Source organism: Galleria mellonella, unplaced genomic scaffold, assembly GCF_026898425.1.
Source record: "Galleria mellonella isolate WM207_F2 unplaced genomic scaffold, CSIRO_AGI_GalMel_v1 utg132, whole genome shotgun sequence".
NCBI classification, from domain to species: Eukaryota; Metazoa; Arthropoda; class Insecta; order Lepidoptera; family Pyralidae; genus Galleria; species Galleria mellonella.
The window spans coordinates 3,880,926-3,904,749 of NW_026441989.1; the positions used below are offsets into that span (position 1 = coordinate 3,880,926).

Sequence of the window (23,824 nt, forward strand, 5' to 3'; positions counted from 1 at the left end):
TCCGCAGTGAACTGAAGAGGTGTCAGCTGTGCCGCCTACGAAGAGCAAGACCGGCGCAGCCGTCAACGGGCAACCATCTACAGAGCAGGCTGGCACATCATCAACGACCGTTCACGTTCACCGGCCTAGACTACTTCGGGCCTATGACCGGGACAGTGGGCCGCACTCACCAGAAGCGGTACGGAGTGCTCTTCACCTGCTTAACGACGCGCGCAGTCCACCTGGAAATCGCCGGCAGCCTCAGCACGGACTCCGCCATAATGGCCCTGCGGCGCTTCATAAGCCGCAGAGGGTGTCCCACGGAATTATGGTCCGACCAAGGCACCAACCTCAAAGGTGCTGACGTCGAGTTGAAGAAGGCAGCCGAGGAAGCCATCCAAGAAGAGTCATCAGTCCATTTCATCCGGTGGCGCTACATTCCCCCGAGCGCACCCTTCATGGGAGGTGCGTGGGAACGGTTGGTGCGTAGCGTGAAGACCGCACTAGCCGCCACGTTGAACGAACGGGCGCCCAAGGAAGAGGTCCTCCACACTCTACTGGTCGAAGTCGAGCACACCCTCAACAGCCGACCGCTAACCCACGTGTCGACATCGGCAGACGACGACAGCGCCCTAACCCCCAATCACTTCATATTGGGCGGTCCATCGCGCGTCCCACTGCCAGGCAGCTTCACCGAGAGCGACGCGGCGGGACACAAGGAGTGGCGTGCCAGCCAGAGGCTAGCTGACTGCTTCTGGAACCGGTGGGTGAAAGAGTACCTACCCGAGTTGCAACACCGGCGGGAGCCCCGAGCTACACACGGAGCCATCAAAATGGACGACCTGGTCCTGATAGCTGATGGGACCTTGCCTCGCAACACGTGGCCGCGAGGCGTGGTGGTGGCGATCTACCCTGGACCAGACGGCGAGATCCGAGCAGTCGACGTGCGGACGAACAAGGGCATTCTACGGCGACCCACTAAGAAGCTGATCATACTGCCCACATCGACATCGAGCGACGCGAACACGAGTTAACTCCAGCTACGAGAGCTGCGGCGGGAGATTATGTTCGCGACATTATTTGTATATATGTAATCGTGATTTATAGTTGTTAAGTCCCTAGTTTAATCGTTCTTGTATACTGTTATTTTATATAGATTTTACATAGATTTAAGATACCTATAGTGTAAGTTAAATAAAGTATTCCTTTGTGTGTTGTCATTATTACCTACAAATAGAAATAGAAATTGTAATAATAAATAGAACTAAGAAATTGTAAATTGTAATAAATAAATAAACGCTATAGGGTACCGATCTGAAGAGACACGCGTCTCGTTCATTCTCGCCCCGTCCCGCTCACACAGATTCGCTAACGCGAGTTGGAAATGTTATCGTGCGAGCGGGCGGGTATAAAGATAGGCCGCCTCCCGTCGAGCGGCATTCGCTTCCGGGCAGCGACGCACTACACTCGAGAAGAAATAGGACAAGAAGAAAAAATACTCTCTTCAGACGGTACCGGAGGCTTCAGAATAGTAATCGCTGTGTTTCACTCCAGCCTGAACCAACGCCCCTACAGTCCACGCTCACCGAACGGCAGTCCACACCGTTCATATACAATATATGGTAGAATTTAATACTTTATACGTTTTTATACTTTAATGTATACATTTACGATATCGTAGTGTGAATTCTTTAGTATTTTATGTCGACGCCATTTCTTTTTTTTTGTTATAAATTTTTATTTAATTTCCATACTAACGTGCCGTGTGGTCCCGATATAAAATGGGCAACCCTTTTCTGTCCCATGGATGTCGTAAGAGCGAATTTAATGGTCGAGGGATTTGCAGGAGCGTCCCTCTTAAAATATAACTAAACCCTTTCTGCGGTTGCCATCCCGCCTACCAAGTTTGGCAACTACTGGCAATATATAGATATATCTAGCAGTGGACAGTTAATGGCTGATATAATATTGACAATGAAAAAATATATTAGTATAAATATAGTAACGAAACTCTTAAGGTTAAATCTTGCAAACTAATCGATTTTACTCTAATTTTGGCTTAAAATTAATCTTTAGTTTTGTTGATATTACTTTAGTATCTATATAATACCTAATATTGTAATATTTTGAAAATGCAAGCGCTCATTGCCATCAATACGCACTTTCTTATATATGTGTAAATAGGTATATTGTGTAAATAGGTGTATAGGTTAGGTTAGACACAATTAATTTTATGTTTTATTTTTCTTTGTTTAAAAATTCCGTGCGTGCGCCTTTTTGTATATACGTGCCCCTGGGCATGAACCTAGTTTGCCTTAGAGATAATCCGCCTCTGGGCCGTACCGCAATTCATGCTTCATTGGACGTAAGGCTTGTTCAATATTGAAATAAAACCAATAGTGCATTACTGGGTAAAATATGAAAATTAGTATATACTTAGTTAAAAGGAAAATGATAAACTGTAACAATTTTTGTTAGACGTCAAATTCTCTAAAGGGATAGTACACTTACGGCAGGAATGTAATGGGATTTTAATGTGTCAGTCTGTTACCGGTTTTGCACTAGACTTAAATGTGCACTATATTATGAAAGCCATTAGTAGAAAAAAGATTTAAGTATATTTAACTACCTATGTGATTTAGTTATTCCTTCTTTCATCAAATTCATCTAAGAGATTAAGATGAATTCTATTATACATATATTGAGGTGTCGTTTCATAATACTTAAGTAATCAATTTTTCTACGGTTTAAATATATAAACTAAACTAATGTCATAAAGAGAAATGGTTAGATTTTTTTGTATAATTGTTTGTAACTTAAAAACTACTTAAATAATTTTAAAAATTCTTCCACCTATAGAAAGTCACATTGTCAGCGAGTAATATAGAGTAATTATTAGAAAAATAGAATTACATACGAAAATAACTATACTGCTAGACAAGTTTTCGAAAATTTGTCAATTAAATATTTGCATCGACTCATCTCATCTTAGCCATGATCCGTCCACTGCTGAACAAAAAAAAGTATAAAATCATTATTTGGTGTGTTCTGGGAAAAGTACCGATGAAATGATAAAATTATGTAGGTATTACAACTTTGTAATACTAATCATTATTTATTTATTCATTCAACTCTTTATATACAATAACAATTAGAAAATTCAAATAAAATACAGTAGCATAAAGTACAGATAAAAAAATATATATAAAGGTGAAAAGACGCTTTTATCGCTAGGGCAGTCTCTTATAGCTAACATTTGATTAAAGGAGAATAAATAGAAGTGGGTAAGTGGCGCAAGAGTGAATTAATAATTTTTACGACCACAAAAATTTAGTAAAACATTACAGAAGAAAGGAAAAGAGTAACTACAATGAAAGAAAATGTGATTTGACTTGTCCTTTAAACGAAGCTGAATACTGAGCACTCCGAATAGAGGATGGCAGCGCACAGCCTGAACGAAAAAGGATTTTTTATAGTATACGGAGGTATGTAAAGGGGTTTTTAGACAAAGATTGTTTATCATTACTCACGAAAAAGACCACTGAGGGCATTTTTCTAACTATTATTATGGTTAAATCACAATATCTGTTTTTTGTACAAATTAGCCAATCGAAATATCAAGTAGAATTGAAAGATGATGACGAAAGATGATGACATTCGTATCATGATGTTAATAGTTATCCAACTAAATATTTTCCTAATCAAGGTTGGTTATGTATATGTAAATCCCTCTTTAAAATATTCGAATCGGATCATTCGTTTAGAAGTTACGACGGGTATAATAATAGTAAAAGTAAGAAAAATGCCGCGGGATTGAGTACTAAGCTTATTTTTATTATCTTCTATTAATCCAAGTACTAATTTAAAATACTAATATATCATTTCATCTAACTACCTTTACGAAGTCAGGGTGGGTCGTAATTTTATTGTTTTTCCTTTTACTTAGACCTTTTTATTTATTGGCATGGTATTTTTCATAAAGTATAATGTAGTAATAACATAGTATTTGACATAAAGATATTAAGAATATTAAGGGATATAAAGTAGGCATGTTAGTCTAAAACATAATGCATTTAGGTGTTAATAACGGGAGAATGGGGAATTAATAAAAATGACAAACGAAATTAACCTACATAACTATAAAAGGGTTTTATATAAACAATTAGCTTTAATAAATTCCCAATACTAGGTATATCTTGATTCAGTCAAGTACATTGAGCTACGAGTAGTATGATTGAGTAGCAGATATCTAAATTATTTACAGTATTGAAAATCATATTTATCAATCAACAATCATATTTCCATATATTTTTACTATACGCCATCTGTAGTTACAGAATTAAACTACTAGTAGGCATTGTAGAACAGCAATTAGTTAACAGTAAACACAGCTTTGGCTAACTTAATATATACCTGTATTCACACTAGATGGCAGTATCTGTATGAGACAATCTAGACCAACACGATGTTCTAAACTAAAAGTTAGTTAGGATCTAATAAGATCAAGAATTAAGATATTTATCAATGTTTATATTTTTTATACTGAGGTAAAAACTTTACTATCAAGATATCGAAGTATTTTGTACGAATAAAAGTTTTGTCAGGTCAGTCTTCTTTTTCTAATGTTACTTGTTAAATTTGTGTCAAAATAAGTAATTATTCTCGGCTATTATTCTAGGAATAACAGTAAATATTTTATATAGTATAACGTAACAACAAAACTGCTGCTGCTTATTAATATTTCTTGTTTATTGTTTTTTTTTTTTAATTTTTTGTTTTTCTATTATTAGCTTCTTTGTAAGGGCCAACGCACAGCTAGATCATATTAGAAACTATAAAAAATATGGATGTACACCTAAGCGGTTCTTTGGGATTTGCCAATAAAATAAAAGATCTCGCCGCATAATACACCTACAAATGAATACTAAATATCATTTATTATATATAATTTTTAGATAATAACGAACGGAAATGTTGATTATCAACAATCACATTAAATTCCATGTTCAATGCTCAAATAAAAGCATATTTTAAACTGGATCCTTTGTTCGGAAATGCTAGCCATTAAAAATGAGCTGATCACGATCGGTCACAATCGATTGCACAATCGAGCGCCCTATGAGCGAGCGCCAAACTATACCCCTCTGATTTATGAGCCAGCCAGCCAGCCGGTCCCAGCTAGACAGTTGTGGTTTGCTGCAGTCACGATAATTAATTCTAGCATTAATTGATATACCTAGCGGCACTAATGACATTTATAATTTATTATACATTTGCTTATGTCATCCCTAAAGGGCTACTTACAGTTTTTTTTTAGTTCTTTGGATAGTTTCGTTTTTTCTTTTCATCAACTATTCATGTTTATAGGTTACCACTTTCCATTAGATAGGCCATCTTCCTGTTTGCCATTCTAGTTAAATAAAAAAATAAATTAAAAAAACCTTATACACCATCTATAGAATCTAATAATTATTAGTTATGACATTAAAATATAATATATGTTTACGAAACTTTTAACAATAGAATCCAATAAGTTTAATTAAGGGAATATAGAATTTAAATTAAATTATGTTTGAAAAATTTTTCCACTGAGATTAAAAAAAACCTTGATCGACTTAATTTTAGGGATATACGTACTTTGTACTCGTATTTATTTAATGTTTTTGTAAAACATTAATATACCTAATTCGTTAAATGTATTTAAAGTCGGTTTGTCTGTCTTCAATTATGATATAGCTATGATTGATAGCCTTCAAAATTTATTAAAATTAAGTTAAATTGCATATAAATTTTAAAATAATTGTTCTTCGCTAGCATTGAACTAACAACCTCGATTTTGTGAGTCGGGTTAACAAATCATTAGGTCACGACGCCCTCGAATATTAAGTAACCTAATAAAATATTGTTAAGTAGAAATACATTCACCACTCTATAATCAACAGGGAAATACAACCAAGGTTAGAGAAATATTAAAAAGGCGGCCAGAACTAACGTAATAGAGTGTATGAAAGGTCAAAAAGAGAGCGGCGCCGAAAAACATTAAGCAAGTTTCAGGAGGGTTCTCATGCACTATAAGCAATTCACATCCTTTTAAAGGTATGTTCACCCAGTGAAACTGAACAAAGAAAAATGGGTTGATAAAAGGAAAAAAAATATAGAGAGCTTCTAATATATGTATAACAAGACGCGTTTATCTATCAAGTAAGGGTAGCTTTTAAATTTGTAAATACAAGAAATTTTACAATTAGCTGGATTTTATTTCATAAAGAAGAATTGTAGTGTTTCAAAATTAATACGCGGGAGTAAGACCAATTAAAAGATATTACGTAATAGATAAAGAACTTCTGTTTAAATGTAATTTGACGATTTAATTCAAAATATAGCAGGATTATATAGAACATATAAAGAAGTACGTGTAATTTGTATCAGAAAACTTAAGCAGTGAAACCAGTTCAACGCCCAACTCATGATTTGCAACCTACTCAAATCAAAAAGGCCGATAAAGCTGATAGGTACAGTCGACAATAAAATTCGATGAACATCTAGAAACTTCCAAGACCTGTAAATACCGGTATGTAAAAAATATCTCAAAAATATTAGCGCAAAGACTGGACAAACATCGTATATAGTTAAAATAAGTTGAATATTTATAATAGCACGGAGTATACAGATTTTGAAAGTGATAACGTGTTTATCGACTTTTGATGCTGACGCTAATACTCGGAACCACTTGTTAACCTCCAATTTGTACTATTATGTTCAGTCTGACCTTCATTGCATGTATGATGTACAAAAGGAGTGCCTGGGTGCCTTGTTTAAAAAGTTCACTACCAATATAGTCGTGTACGGGTAACAGGTTCTCAAAATGAATGGGAGCTATAAACCTTTAAGCATTTCTTATGTCTTGAGACAGGTACTTTTATGGTTTTTAATGGCATAAAGTTTTTAAATTTTGAACAACAGTAAATAGTTCTTTATCACAATTTACCAATACAATCTTTTAAAATACACTATTGATTTTTTATATCGAATTATCTTTTATTTATGTTACTACGTATATGTAATATAGAAAAACTTCTGAGTGGTAAATAAGTAAAAGATATATGCAGTAACTTATAAATGTAAATATTTAAAAAAATACTTAAAATGTAATACAACTATATAATTATAACAATAATAGTAAATTATATAGGTAAATACTTATAAAGATAATAATGAAATAATAGTTTTTAATTTAAAGATTGTATATTAAGAGCAGGCATTATATTATAAAATACATATAAAATAGAATACCCCTTTTTTTCCTATGGATGTCGTAAGAGGCGACTAAGGGAATTTATGGTGGGTGGGTTAAAACACCACCACCAAAAGCTAATCTGCGGTTGCCAATTTGTTTGCCGAACATGGCAACTACTGGCAAAACCTCCTTATGGGAGACGCTATGTTCAGAAGTGATCAGTTAACGGCTGACACAATGTTAAGAGCAGGTACTTTATGTAGATAAATTATTTTTTTATGAAAACTGGAATGGCAACAAGCTAATGACTATCTTGATAAGAAATAATTATCGCCGTCTATTGACATGCACATGAAATGACATCAGCACATTGGAAATATTAATTATTCTTGAAGATTAAGATGCGTTTTGATTGGTGAAACTGGAATGGTAACCTTACCTGTGGTATCGGTAAACGTGGGCTGGCAAAGTACCAGTGAGGGATGATAGGTGAAAATAATAACAAGTTAGTTGGTCCATCGAGATGAATTAAACAAGAAGGTTACGATGGTTTCCAGAGGTTTTTCTAAATTATTTCAGGGAAAAAGAGATTATTAGAAATGGGTCTAATCTAATAGCCCCTCTTAGGATGTTAATTATTTTAGTTAATTTTTGATGATTTCCTTATAATGCAGCAACTAACAACTGAGGATTAACTAATAATTAATAGCTACCATTCTACTCGTATTTTCCTTTCCTAAATTTTATTTGTATTTTGTTTAATTTCTTGTAGGTAAATATGCAATTTATATATAAACAAATAAAGAATAAATATGCTCATAAAGCCTTGATGGAGAAATAATAGTCTGAGGCACTGGTTGGTTGTTATCGTTGTATATAAATAAGTAAAAAATTTTAAATTTCATATTCTTATAATTTTGCAGGTTATTAATTTCAGTAATTTGGGACAACAAAGGTATTATATATTTCCACGTCATGATTCCTTTCAGATCACGCTAGAGCGTAGGAGGACGTAAATTATAACGTTTGACACTATTATGTATTTAGGCCTATTGTATGAATTATTTATGAAGTTTTGCAATAAACTCAGCCCATAGATACACAACTCAATGAAATATGTTTGTTACTTTAAACAATACAATACATACATTAGGTACTTACTGCCAAATGAAATAAAACAGAAAACAAAAAAATATATATGTGCAAAATAGGTCTATTTATTTAGATTATTTTAATGTAATCTTCATATTTTATGAACTAAAAGAGTTTTTTAAGTAGAACTTTATAATAGCACTATTATTAAACTCAATTTATTTTTCATCAAGCTACAATATTATGTTGTCTGTCACTAAGAAAGTATGAAAGTATCTACCGATGACTAACGAATATGATGTTTTAAGATTAATCCGTAAATATGCACTACAACAAACAGAAGTAATTTTATGCTAACGAAATTAATATGGTACCAACATAAAAGTAAATCCTATTGATTATAAAATGGATCATTAAAATCGGTTCAGAATTATCACAGATATCGCTAATTACACATATTAATGGGTACAAGTAATTATGAAATTGCTTAAATACGAGTATAAAAATGTTATTTAGAATTTCAAAAGTTTATATTTCAAAACTTCACAACTTCAATATAAAGAAGTAACAAAGTTGTCCATAATTATGTATTTGTTAATCCATTATCAGATTGGCTTATAATCATTATAATTATTGCTTGTCATTATAGTGCGACTGATATGCAAAATTTAAACTCGATTCAGATGCCAGCTTGTGCTTGAAAATAGATTTTAAATTGTACTAAAAAGACATCTGAATGAAGCATGTTAAAAGTATATAAAAGATTGATTCTTTGCATACAACTGAATATGTTTTATTGGGTAGTTTTATTTGCTGTTTGCATATTTGAGTAGATATAAGTACATTTATCCTATTAATTTTTCTTTTTAAATTCAAGAATATATCCTGTCAATGGCACTCAGTCAAACAACAAACAAAATGGGCGACATGAGTTATGGTGTTTAAGCTATTTGTAGTACCCTTAATCCGATTTATGCAGCATCTGAGAGCAGTCACCGTTTACAATGGCTGCATATGAGCAAAGCGCCGCCTACGGTCTAAATCATATTGTACTCGCACATACATACATACATACATACATACGCGGTTGTCAAGTCTCAGTTTATAATTCTTGCAATGGAATTTAATATTACCAAGCTATCATCAATTTCGGTTCATCTCATGTTATTCCAATGTAGCGTAATAATTATTAACTTACCTTAATATTTTAGAAAACTTAAGACAATGTAGCTTGTTAACATTTTCTTAATATTGAAAAATAAAAAATGGACAGTTTTTTTTTAATGGATGATAATGGAATGGTAACCCCACCCGCGCTATCGGATATACACCGGCGGGGCACCAGATGAAGTAGGTCAGTTAGCCCATCGTGACAATTTCAACAAGAATTGTTCACGATGGTTTTCAGGGGGAACCCCGTGGAGGTCGACCTAATAAGGCATATTGCTAGCAATGGTGCTGTCAAACTCCATTGCTAACAATCCCTTTCCCCCCAAAAATGGACAGTTGCTGATGAGATGATGATGATGATGTAGATATATTACTCTCTGTATTATATTTATTATTTGTTTATCTAACTCGTTATACTAACTATAATGTAACATTTTATATTTACGTAATTTAAAATAATACTTACACAGTTAAAGATGTTTAACCAGAACAAAAAATATAGGATACAGAATCTAATGTTTCATCTTGATACGTCATCTAGAAGGGGTCTATTTTTAAAAAATCCAGGCGCAAGAAATTACAGGCAAATGCTAGTTATTCAATATAAAATTAATGTAAAAAGTGATTTCATAAAATCATTTAATAAATAAGGGTGTAAGAGTGCGTGTCACAGCAACAAGGTGTTATTACAACAAATGATTAGCACTAAACTTGGGGCTCGGTGATAACAATTTGATTATTATGCGCCCCCCTGTAACGTTGTTTAAGGTAATCTCGACTAATGATTCTAGCCTTACCCTTCACTAAAGTATCTCGCCCTAATTTACTGGAAAATTAGAAAATTAGTTAGATGTGCTAAATTTAAACACTGCTAACAAGGTTTAAAAATTAAATGCTCGTTCTATTTAAATATGTTTTCGGAACTTAATAAGACGAGATTTCAGGTAAATACTCGTAGTTGATGATTACCCTTAGCGTTTGTAGAGGTTTACCTAAAAACCTAATTTTATTATAGACATCATATAATTAAATTTATGCAATATAAAAGACCTATATTTAAAACTATTGATTTATAATTATCATGAGTTGCTCTGAATTATGAATATTTAGATATATCTGTTTTTTTTTTACGTTAGTTACTTTTTACATGTTTTTTATCGTTATTTAAATTCTCTTTTAATATTTTCAGCAAAAAATTAATCTATTTTAGAGACTTTAAATTATAAGACATAATTTAATAATTAATAAACTTTTGTTGTTGCTTTACAAATATTCTGACAGTTTTCTTTTTACTTTACTGGAAGTGTGTCAAAATGTTATTAAAATTTATTTGTGAATATTTTTTGATGGCCAGCAGACAATAAATAGCTGTGTTTCTATTTGACTATGGCATGATATTACAAAATATGTACTCTGACATTTCATGTCTACGATATTATAAAAAAAAAATAGACTGTTTACTGACTGAAATTAAATGTAAAAATATATTTTATATGATCTGTCTATATACAGTTTTTAGATGCTCGAAATAGGTCATAATCCGTGGGAGGTAATATCGTCAGGGAGGTTATCCGCCACTAGCGAACGATCTCGTGAAAAAAAAATATACGTGCTTTAATAGTATTAAAGCACGTTTGTTTATTTATGGTACGGTTTGACCCAAATAACTTTGCCTAAAATTTTCTATAATACAAATATTGTAAGTAATTGACAATATTATTTTTTATTTATAGTAACCTGGGGGAAAGGGATTGTTAGTAATGGAGACTGAGAATCCCATTGCTAGCAATAAACCCAACCAGGTCGACCTCCTCGCGGTTCTCCTTGGAAACTATTATGGTTAATTCCTGATGAATTCATCATGATGGGCTAACTGGCCTGTTTTCATTCTCATCTATCACCCTTCACTGGTGCTCCGTCAGCGTATCCCGTTAGCGTAGGCGCGGTTACCATACCATTTTCACCCATCAAAAAAAAAAAACATTGGCTACGACTTCATCCGAGTAACCGGGACATATAAATTAATAGTAATATTACAAGAATATAAGTAATATCACAAATGTAAACAATTCTATATGGGGGTTGAGGATAACAAATTTTGTTTCGTTGATTTTTGTTACTTAAAATTAACAACTAATTTAATTATTTATTTCTTCTATCTACAATAATGTTACAAAAATAACATACAATATTACTATTTACCACTAAGTAAAAAATTCATGATAGGCTCTTGACTTTGTTTTCATCAACAAAACGGTAAATCTCATAGATTCTTTTTCTTCTATATTATTCGTCCTATTTCAACGTGGATGATTGTAGTTTAAAAATCGTTAAATTTGAATATATTTGAATGTAGAGCAGGTTTAGGAAGATCAGTGACCTTTAAATGAATGCATAATTTGAAATCTTAATGTAATGTTGCTATTTTCTATATTGTATAGTATAATTTAATTTATAATAATATATAATATTACCTGGTGTAAAGATAAATTATATAAATACATTTTATTTACTAACATAATTCTCATTGTCAAAAAAGTAAGAAAAATTTTATTCTCTATGAATATGTTGAAATGTATAATAGAGCGTTGTTTGTGATTTATTTAATAATAGGTATTCAGAGTAAAATCGACTTAGTTCCACTAGAGCAGGGGTGGCCGACTAGACTAGACCTAATACTCATAAATACACAATACCCAACAGTCAAGACTCTACTGTTTAGTGTGTATAGTATATAGCATAGTATATTAGTGTGACCATTGCGTTTGAGTATCTTCCGCTAGATTAGCAAAATATTATATATTTTGCCTCGCCACGATCGATTGGACTAATAGTCACGATCGACCAGTTGGCCACCTCTGCACTAGAGAAACTGAACATTTTCACAAAAAAAAAAAGTTAAAAAAACAATAACAATTTTTCAGCCTCTAATGCTAACGCATCGCGTTCAATTAATAAATTAATATAGGAGGCTCAAAATATTTTGTCGTTTTTGAATTTTTGATTCACAAAATTTCTTTATTAATAACTTATATGATCAACGGATACTCAGCTACCGATTTTGATTTCTCCCTAAATAGTTATATTAAAGGTACAATAGTATTCGGAGATTTTAAGAGTAAACAGATATAAATAGGTAGTTTAAAATTTAAACGTTTTCAAAACCTTAACTTCTTGACAACATTGTAAATTCAAATAGTTTTCAGAAGACTCGCTTTTAACTCGTGTCGTTAAAAACGAAGTAAATTCTGTAATGTATTTTTGGGTTGGTGATTCCCCTACTTGTATTTTTTTTACTTTTTCCAATTGCGTTGTAATACAAGTCCTTAATTTATTTTATAAATAGTTAATTATAAAATTTCGCTTTGTTTACACATACTTTAAATTCTTGATGGAGACATAATAACTGTTTTATAAGTTTTCATAATGGCGTATCCAAAATATTTTTAATAACTTGAAGTTAATTTATAAGTTACTAGGTTGCTCATTTTTATTATATGCTTTATTGTACATTCATACAAATATCAGGTTATAAATAAAATGTTTTTTTTTATACAACTTAGAATGGCATACAAGCTGACGGCCCACCTGATGGAAAGTGGTAATCGTCGCCTATAGACATGAGCAGTACCATGGACATAACAGAGTACACTGTTTCGCCCATGATACCCCCATGCGTTGCCATTTCTGAGGACTCAGATGTTATTCCTCTGTACCCAGTAAATTCACGCCATATCCCACCCTTCAAACCGAAACACAGCCATGCAAACACAACTGCTTCACGGTTGAAACACGAATGGGACAGAGGTTTTTTTTTTATACCACTGAGGTGGCAAACAAGCATACGGTCCACCTGATGGTAAGCGGTTACCGTAGCCTATGAACAACTGCAATACCAGAGGTATTACGCGTACGTTACCGACCCTGAAGAAACCTCTTTACCCCCTTTTGAAGAACCCCATGCTGTAGTCTCTCGGGAAAACCTCGGCAGGGAGCTCATTCCATAACCTGAGTGTTCGTGGGAGAAAGCATCTCTGAAACCGCGTTGTACGCGACCATTTAGGCTGTAAGGTATGAGGGTGAACTCCCTGTCGATGGCGAGCCGTACGATGATAGAAAGTGGCCGCAGGCATCATATTGAATAATTCCTCTGAGCACAATCCGTTGTATAAGCGGTAGAACATGCAGAGTGAGGCAAAATCTCTCCTAAGACTTAAGGGTTCGATACCGCTTGCAAGCATGGGATCATCGACAATTCTCATAGCTCGTCGTTGCACTGAGTCGAAGGGTTCAAGCTGGTATCTAGGTGCCCATAAGTGACAGCAATACTCCATATGGGGCCGGATTTGCGATTTGTAAAGCATTAATCGCTGATCCGGCGTGAAGTAATGCTTCGCTCTATTGAGCACACCGAGTTTTTTGGATGCCAGCTTCACCTTATCTTCGAGGTGGCCACGGAACTGTACGTCACTAGAGATGTCGACACCAAGGATCCCAATGCTTTTAGAGATGTTAAGAGACGTGCCTTGGAACTGTGGGGCCACAGCAAATGGGGTTTTTTTAGCGGTGAACGCGCAAGCTTGTGTCTTAGAGGGGTTAAATTGGACCAAGTTTTAGAGGTACCCAAGCAATCGACTTTTGTACAAAGTCTCCCTTTGGTAATGATTAGGTACATCGGCAGACTTATTCCTTAAACGGATTTTTGACAACCTTGAAAGCCCGAAAGGAGAAAGTATGTATGAGGAAAGCATAACATAAATGATAAATAATTTACTATATTATTTTTTCACTTCTTTCATACTTGGTAATAAATCAATCATTGGAGGTATAAAGAAAAAAAAGGAGTATGTTATAGTCAATTAAATGCATTTTTGCAAGTAAAAAGGTATGTCGTTTACCCATTGTTTGAATTTAAATAGTGACTTTTGTTTATTATTATGGCAGTTTCGTGTCAAAATTATTTTTAAATCTTGTTGTACATACAACCCACTTAATCATATTCTCGCACATTATTAATAGCCATATAATAATAATTAACTAACTGATGATTAAGTAACTGAATGTAGATATAAAAGATAAATTTATATATACACATCTCATTTTAATGTTATTACCAAATTTGAGATATAATATTAAAATAATGTAACAAATATAAGACATTGAGTTATTAATTAACATTATTATTTGGAATACATTCTAATTACTTAAACTTAATAAGTTGGTTAACATAACCAGTTACAGATAACCAACTAGTCAATTTGTAACCGGTGATGTCCATAATATGATTAATGCACAAATATTTTATTGATGTTAGAATATAAAATAGAAACTGTATGATGTGTAAATTCAATAAAAAAAAAATAAGTCACAATCGTGTTTTTAATAAAGAAGATTACCTATGATTATATAAATGAGCAGAAAACACACTGGTAACTAGTTTAAATGTAGTTTAAAATTCACATCACGTACCTGGGCAACTATGTAAAATACTCCGCTCTTAACCCATTACACAATAGCAAAGCGCCAAGTGGAACTCCCTAATCGGGTCTTCTGCACGCAAAATCTAATTAGGACTTAGGCACAAACATTTATTAGTCGGTAAACTCAAAACAATAGCGTTATCCAGTTCACCTTTGTTGCTACTCCCAGATGTAATACAATTAACGGTGACTGTTTTCAAAGGTATAAGGGACGGCTTGAAAAGGTATCTAGCGCCCGTCGCGTCGTAAGGAACTTGTAGTTAGTTTTGCGTGGGTTACAATGTTATTGATTTCGTATAGGGTTTATTAACTTAAGACAATACCTGCATACGAGTGCCGAGTGCTTCTATTTTTAAATATGTGCCTACGCTGTTCTTGTTGTAACGGAATGGGCTAAAAGTACAAGACATCACGATCAGTATCTTGTTTTTAAAGAGAATAGTCTTATTTAAATTTAAAAAAAGTAGAAATGATCAATAGTATTAATTTGTTTATTATTTACTAGCAATCCGGCCTGGCTTCGCGTGGGTGGATAGAAATTTAGAAAATAATACATAGACTATGTAATTCGCCTAATATGTAGCTTTCTATAGATGAAAGAATTTTTAAAATCAGTCGAATAGTTTTTGAGTTGAGTTTTTAAGTTGTCCATATTTTTATACCACAAATGTGGCAAACAGGCATACAGCCCATCTGATGGTAAACGATCATTGTAGCTTAGGGACGTTAGCAGTGTTTTTTTAATGGATGGTAACCGCGTCAGCGCTAACAGTGTTATCTGGCGAACGCTAGTGAGGGATCATAGCTGAGAGTGAAAAGGCGGATGGTTTCCAGAGGGGACCACGTGGTAGTTGACATGACAGGATATATCGGTAGCAATGATACGCCTGCAATACTAGGAATGTCATGTATATATTGCCTATCCTGAATAAAGATTAATAAAAAAATTAAACTAGTTGATGTAATTTGGCAATTCATTACAGCAAAAAAATATATCATGCGCCTATTTATGCATCATTATGGGTATTTGAAATAATGAATACATTTATTAAAATATTACTGAGCTTCTATTTCAATGATCAAAAGTATATATTAGAATAAAAAAGTCGTCACGCGCGACTGGATAAATAATTCATAGCATAAAATTTTATGTTACGAGCTTTAATATATATTTTTCCGGTTATGTTAACGGTTTTACTATATGTTTGTATTCTACTAGCTTCCACCATAAATATGACATATGTATATCAAATGAAATATCTTCAAAACAACAATATCGAGACAGCTTGTTTCTCTATTGGTATTCAGTGTGCGTCGGACAATATCATGGTAATGTTTTATCCGTAAGTTGGCGAAGTTTTATTTATGATATATTGATGTAACAACGTAACACGAGACGCCAATGGTAAGCAAGTTAACAAAGTTAGATACTAACTTTTAGTAAAAAACAAAATTGCTGCACCAACAAGTTAGCAACTTTTTTTTTGCTCATATCATTTTGTATAGTCCCGTTTGATTACGAAAAACTTCTATGATTTGTAAATGGATATCATTATTGTCTATTTCATTAAAATATACTTGCATTCTTTTTCAAATATAAAGAATATATTTCGTAGTGCACTATTTATTTATATTTTCATAAAACAAAATGTAAGTGGTATAATGCATACAAAGAATGTGATACTTTGTATTCACAAAGAAGCAGATATAGGTACGACAATTTAATTTAAGATATACGTTTTAATATCTAGAGTGATATTAAATATTTAAAACTACTCTAACGTACTATCTACGATTTATTTCGTGAGAGTAATATTGTGTATAGTAAAGAATGATAACATCCACAATATAGTATCAAGTGGGATGACATTTTATTTTAGTACTTCGAATGTTCATCATTATGTTATGTTCGTTCACATACAACTAAGCATTTCCCAGGTCGTTAACGTCGATTGTAAAATAAATCTCGTATCAATATATCTAATCTCGCCACTTGCACCGGTCTTAGTAGTACCGGGCTTCAAATCCAGTTTTTCTAGCGTTCGGGAATGCAGTCCAACACACCTGCTGTACAACTGAAGTTAATTTTAATTGATAAAATAGTACCAATCACAACAAGAACGCCATAAACTTGATAATGGTTTTATGTGCTCGAAACTTTATCATTACGTAACGTTGTAATATATCTTACTAATATAATAATATTGTAACTGAATGACGTCTGTGTACGGGAAATATTATAAATATTCAAGAAGAACTAATATGGGTGGTTTTTAATAAAATCGATAGAAACCAAAATAATAATTTTAAGACGTCTATCTATATGTTTGCCCGTATGTATATATGTTTGTTCTGGCATCACGCACTGATGTATTGTTTTGTTTTCCATGTTGTATTCTTAAAGGTCTAACTTAAAAACTGATGTAAGTTTTATATTGATACGCTATATAGATGTGGTTTATTAGTTATTAGTTTTTCTATTTTTAAAATGCTCGTCTATGAAGTAACGAACAAATTATATTTCAATTCACAACCACAATCTCAGTCCATTATGTTTTATACACACATAATTTAAATTTCATATTACAGTTAGGTATATAGTGAAATCATTATTCTAAAGGTCAATAGGTATAAACTAAATTAATAAGAGATTTGAATCAAAATTAGGTAGTATAAATTTAGTTTTTGGTAGTCCCTAACGTAATACTCGTATATTATTGTACTATAATATAATCCTTACACAATTAATTCAAAAATTTAAATAGATTTATAGAATAGTAGTTTAGAGTGGTCTTAATATATATTTAATTGTTTTTAGATCTTTATTATTAGTAACATTTATCTTAAAACATTAACTGTAATGATTGTTTTTTTTTCCGTTTCCATTAATTAATATAAATTACCTGTTCATCATCATCATCTAGGATATTATCTTAGCATCTATATACAAAATTTTATACAAAATACATTTAATCGTTTAGACGTTGAGATATTTACAAATTTTCATATTAATAATATTAACAACTTATGAAAGTGGATATAAGGATAAATTTAATTTTAAAAAATCATTAGTGACACTATAATATACATGAATTAACGATTTAAACAAAGTGAACTCCAAAATTTGTCTTGAAACCATTGAGGTATTTTGTTCTAAAACTCACCAATTTCTATTCTAAACTTGGATTATATGGAACTGTTATTATTTCTTAATTTCATAACATTTTTTTTTCTAAATAATGACCAGAACTTTTATCCTAAGGATTCATTTCCCTAATTAAAGTTTCCAATAAATATTCTATTCGATCTCGATTAATATGAAATTTGATAGAAATAATACTCTATGGTTTATTTTCCAGTATTTATGGCTAAAGCAACGGTTGATTTCATTAGAAAACTGTGAAAAAGTTTGTATGGCTTCTGTTCTGTAAGTAATAATGCAAATTATAAAATTTTGTAGAGGCATAACCATAAATACTAAAACTGTTATAAAATGTAATATTATTTTCATAGATAGACAAAGAAATCCGTGCACAGCAATGAAAAATTAACGGGTTATCATGATTAATCTATTTTATACTAGGTACTTCTCGAGATATGCTCCATCTTCGTTCTAAATTTTGCTCAAATCCGTTCAGCTGTTTAACCGTAATGTGATTAACAAACATGAAATCATATAAACACTCACATTTTTCATATTAATAGGATTATATTATAATATATAATATTAGAAGACAATTACAATTACTTGAGTTAATTTGCAGGAATAACTAGCCACTTATAGTCTTATAACTGATAATAATACGCGTCAACGACACTGTGGGAAATAGCATCAATAGACTAGTTAGATATTGTCGTAATTAAAGAGAGGCTTTACAATTATACTTGATGCAGTCAGCACTTTGTCATGCCGTATTGTAATCTCATTATGTAAATGCATTGTGCATGGCATTGGACGTTGTCGTGATTAGGGCCGCTTGTGGGACCTAGCAGTGCCAATTAACATTACTATCACATTTCCATATAAGCCTGAACAGTTTGCACGACCAAAGCATTTTTAAAACCTCAATTTGCATGATAATGTGGATTGAATATTTTATTTTAAACTTATGTATGGGTACTTTAAAAAACTTAATTTCTTGTACATCGCAAAGCGAATAAAAGTAAATTAAGGGACGGAATTCTTTACAGAGTTATATTGTTGTCGAGAGTTAAAAAATATACTTTTTTGCAATTAACAACATACAATCAATTTGGTTTCATAAAAAAAATTGCAATCAAAAAAGTAATAAATTTGAATCATAATAACATAGTGAGGCATTCGAGGACTATTGCCGTTGACATCATGATAATGTAAAACGAGTAAAAAATTAATAGAGCAATAAATCCTGATCCACAAAAAAATGAAAATGTCCCTCTTTCTAAAATCTCGTAATCGTCAAGAAAATTACCAATTACATAATCAATGATTACTGATTAATACTTTCGGCATTCATTTCAGTTGACTTGTCGTACAACTATCACTTTCTAAGCTTAATATAATAATAATTATTAAAAAAATTATATGTAACATACAAGTGAAATAGTGAAAGTAATATAATAAAGATATCGTGAGTGAAGTCTGTAACTTATATCGCCTGAGGACATTGTCACACTATAGTGACGCCTATGCATGTCTAGTAGTCACATAATATAAAGCATTATAATAACCCCATTGAAAACTGGGACACTAGACAACTAGATATTATTTTTAAACATCATCCAAAAGGACGAGCTTTAGTATTTTGTTTTCTATGTTGACAATAACAATCTAATATAATGATGTCAGTGAACTAACTTGATGACAGAGCCAGAAGATATTCATAAAATATTTAACATAAAACAATGAAACTCATCGATTTGTCTGTCTCGATGAATAGATATTTATTTATATGACTAATCTGATCATGAATCTTGAAATTTATTACTAATCTGTGTATAAATTCTTATTTTAAAACTTTATATTTAATATCTATATACTTACTATCTACTCGTGGTATCAAATGTCTTCATTAGTAGCTAGTTACTATTAAAATAATCAAAGTTCCTCATTGCTATTAAGTCTATCAGTTTTGGCCTTATTTACCCCTGTATTTTCGCCTTTACATTTCAGTCATGTACGAAATCGCTTGTTAAATTTGTTACTTCATCTATTCTTCAAAATATATTTAAAAATAAAAAAGAATAGTTTCTCTTTTTATGCAACTTAGAATAGAAAATAAACTAACGACCCACCTGATGGAAAGTGGTAAACGTCAGTTATAAACATGAGAGTACCATGGACATAACAGAGTATATTGTTTTCCCCATGCGTTGTCATTCCTGAGGTCTCAGGTGTTATTCCTCTGTATCCTGTAAATTCACTGCCATATTCCACCCTTCAAACCGAAACACAGCCACACAGCAAACAACGGATTCAAGGTTGAAACACGAATGAAACAGAGATGCCCAAGCAAACGACTTTTGAACGAAGTCTCCCTCTGGTATTCTGTGTTCGTATGGAAATATGTCATCTTTTACATTTCAGTCTTTGAATCTAAAACAGAGTGAGGACTAATGACAACGAGTGACAATTTAAATTTTGGTTTTATCTGCAACTTAAATTTTTGTTTTTAGCTATTATTTATTATAGCATATCGTAAAGTTGTCGCCACTCGAAGGTTCATACGCATGTGTATGTAAGTAAATAATTTTAATTCCTATAAACGCTTTTTTATATTTTTTTTTTTAAGTAATATTTTCAGTTAAATTTATGTCCAGGAATGTTTGCGATACAAAAGTTAATGTTGACAGTTTTATTTTAATACAAATTTGTTATGAAACTGTTAGAGAACGTTAATGTTAATAATTCGTGTATTAGGTGCTCACTATTGATTTTTGTAATTTAGTATAGGATGATAATCGGTTTGTCTCGTTACACAACAAGGTTTGGTGTTGCCATACAAATGTTAACTGTAAAATAAACCTCCTAGTACTTTGTCGGCGACAATGTACGCCTGAACAATGTGATCGCTCTTTGAAGTGAACAAAATACCTCCAGAGACCAATTTCTCTTTAAAAAGGGTGTTATTTACTCAAGTGTACATTGTGTAGGACATTGGCTAACGCACAAATGAACACTGAAATAACAGTTAGAAACTAATTTCGTTTGAGTGCCACTATTTGTTCCTTTTAATTAAACTTTAATGAATTTTAGTTGAGTAGTTTTATTATACAACGCTATATAAGGCCTATTGTTAATTAATAATAAAGTACTTGCAGCAAAGAAGAGTCGTTATGTTACTAGGGTCACTACTAGAAAAATAGACTTGCTAAATGAAGTACAGGGCTACTGCACATAATCGTAGCACCATATAGTTCCAAAAAAATCTAATGAAAGCTATATATACTATGTACAAACGTGCTACAAATAAATACTCTCTTTTTATGTAATATAGAATAATAAAACAATATGACAGTTCACCTAATTAAAAGTGGTAACCGTCGCATATCTACATGAACAGTATCATACATATCACAGAATATACTGTGATTGCTACAAGGTACCGCTCTCATACGTTGCCATTCCTGTGAACTAAAATATTGTGCATCTGTATCCTGTAATTTCACATTGTTTCCTTTTTTATTCATCACAAACACATATGAAACGAAAACAAAACGCAAATGCCTTCGAGTACTCATCTACTTCATTAATTATTTCTGGATATTTTTTTCATTAAAACATACTTATTTTATCTATATACTAAAAATTTATTAGAGACTCTCATAAAAATAAAATGAAGAAGAAAATAATAAGGTTTCTAAGTACAATTAATTTAAAAAGTTTTCAGTCATAATTAATTATTTACATTAAGTATTTATTATTGGTGAAGCTTATAAATAACCTACAACCATACAGAATTGAAACTCTGTTTAAATTTTAATAACCTTGATATATTGATTATATGTATAACCTTTATATGATTGATATTTAATAAAACAAAAAAATCAATAGATTTGTTTCCCAAAGGATTCTTCAATAACCACAAGCTACTAAATGTAATGCGAACACCCACTGACCCGCAGCCCATTTCAGGACACCTTTCTCGTCATATAGGAGTCTCTGCAAGCTGCTACCAGTTGGATAAATGTGACCGGACACCGGAGCTTAATTAATCATAGCAGGAAAACACCACTTCACTTAAACACTAGTAATTATCTCGAGTCTTTGGAAAACAGTTTATAACAATATTTCAATATCAGAAATGTGATACTGTAAAAACGTACCAGAGAAGAAATTATGTATGTTTGATTACCATGTACCAACGCAGAAGCAATAATGGCGGCCGTAACTCACGAAGAAGTATAATCCTATTGGCCGAGCCACAAAGCTAGCAAGTGTCATAATTACATCTAGATTGTGCCAGTGGTCATTTTTAAATGGTGCCTTTGGGATTTTAAACATATTTATAATCATTTATTATTAGAGAAAGATTTTATTGGCCACTGAGCAACTGAGCCATTAAGCCATGGAGCACCATTCTACTACAATTTATGTGAAATGAGTTGTGAAGGTAACATCCCACGTGATAGACAATCACTTTAATTTTGATTACCATCAACATGATAAAAATTACGGACGGCCAAACCATATTTATACCGGTTACGATTGGGAACACTACGTTCGAAGTTGTCGACCAGTATGTACACTTGGGACAAGTTATCCAAATAGGTAATTCCAACCTCGACCGAGAGATCAACCGACGAATCCAACTTGGCTGGACAGCGTTCGAAAAACTACGCTACATCTTTTCATCCAAAATACCTCAAAGTTTGAACACGAAGGTCTTTATCTAGTGTGTGCTGCCAGTGATGACTTATGGAACCGAAATATAGTCCTACACGATTGTCCGCATGCAAAAGCTTCAAATTACTCAGCGGACTATAGAGAGGGCTATACTCGGAGTTTCTTTGCCTGATAGAATCCGAAACGAGGGTATCTGTAAAAGAACCAAAGTAACCGACATAGCCTGAAGGATAAGCAAACTGAAGTGGCAATGGGCTGTTCACATAACTAAGAACTGACAACCGATGGGGAAGAAAGGTACTTTAGTGGCGACCTTGTATGGGCAAACGCAGTGTAGGACGACCCCCACTAGATGGAATGACGATTTCAAATGCATTGCTGAGTCGGCAATCTATGGGGGAGGCCTATGTTCAGTAGTGGACGGATAATAGCTGAAATGATAATGATGTGTATAAATATATATTTTTATTTAATAATAAATATTTTTTCTGGTCGAGCCACAAAGCCAGCGAGTGTTTGTGACACTTGCTGGCTTTGTGGCGTATATCTAGATGGCGCCAGTGGTAATTTTTAAATGATACCTTTGGGATGTCAAATATATTTATAATTATTTATTATATAAAAAATATATTTACCAGAGGGAGACTTTGTACAAAAGTCGTTTGCTGAGGCACCTCTGTCCCATTCGTGTTTCAACCGTAAAGCAGCTGTTTTTGCATAGCTGTGTTTCGGTTTGAAGGGTGGGATATGGCGTGAATTTACAGGGTACAGAGGAATAACACCTGAGTCCTCAGGAATGGCATTGCTTGGGGGTATCATGGGCGAAACAGTATACTCTGTTATGTCCATGGTACTGCTCATGTCTATAGGCGACGGTTGCCACTTTCCATCAGGTGGGCTGTCAGCTTGTTAGTCATTCTAAGTTGTATAAAAAAAATATAAATTTAGTTTTATAAATTGAGTACTTATTTATATTAAAAATTAAATTATAAGAGAGCGGCTTACATTAAAATATGCTTTTACTGGTGATTTAGATTTATA

General features: G+C 32.7%; 1 protein-coding gene across 4 annotated transcripts in view; it reads right to left on the reverse strand.

The window, feature by feature from the left end:
• Positions 1 to 23,824, reverse strand: part of LOC113518050 (major facilitator superfamily domain-containing protein 12-like) — a 202,078-nt gene that overhangs the window by 18,386 nt on the left and 159,868 nt on the right. The window contains exon 1 of one of the 4 annotated variants that reach the window (XM_052903096.1): positions 14,948 to 14,966. The exons of the other annotated variants lie outside the window; for them this stretch is intronic. The gene's annotated coding sequence lies outside the window, so the exon portion shown is untranslated. Of the gene's footprint in view, positions 1 to 14,947; positions 14,967 to 23,824 lie in introns of those variants that run through there. 4 annotated transcript variants of the gene reach the window in all.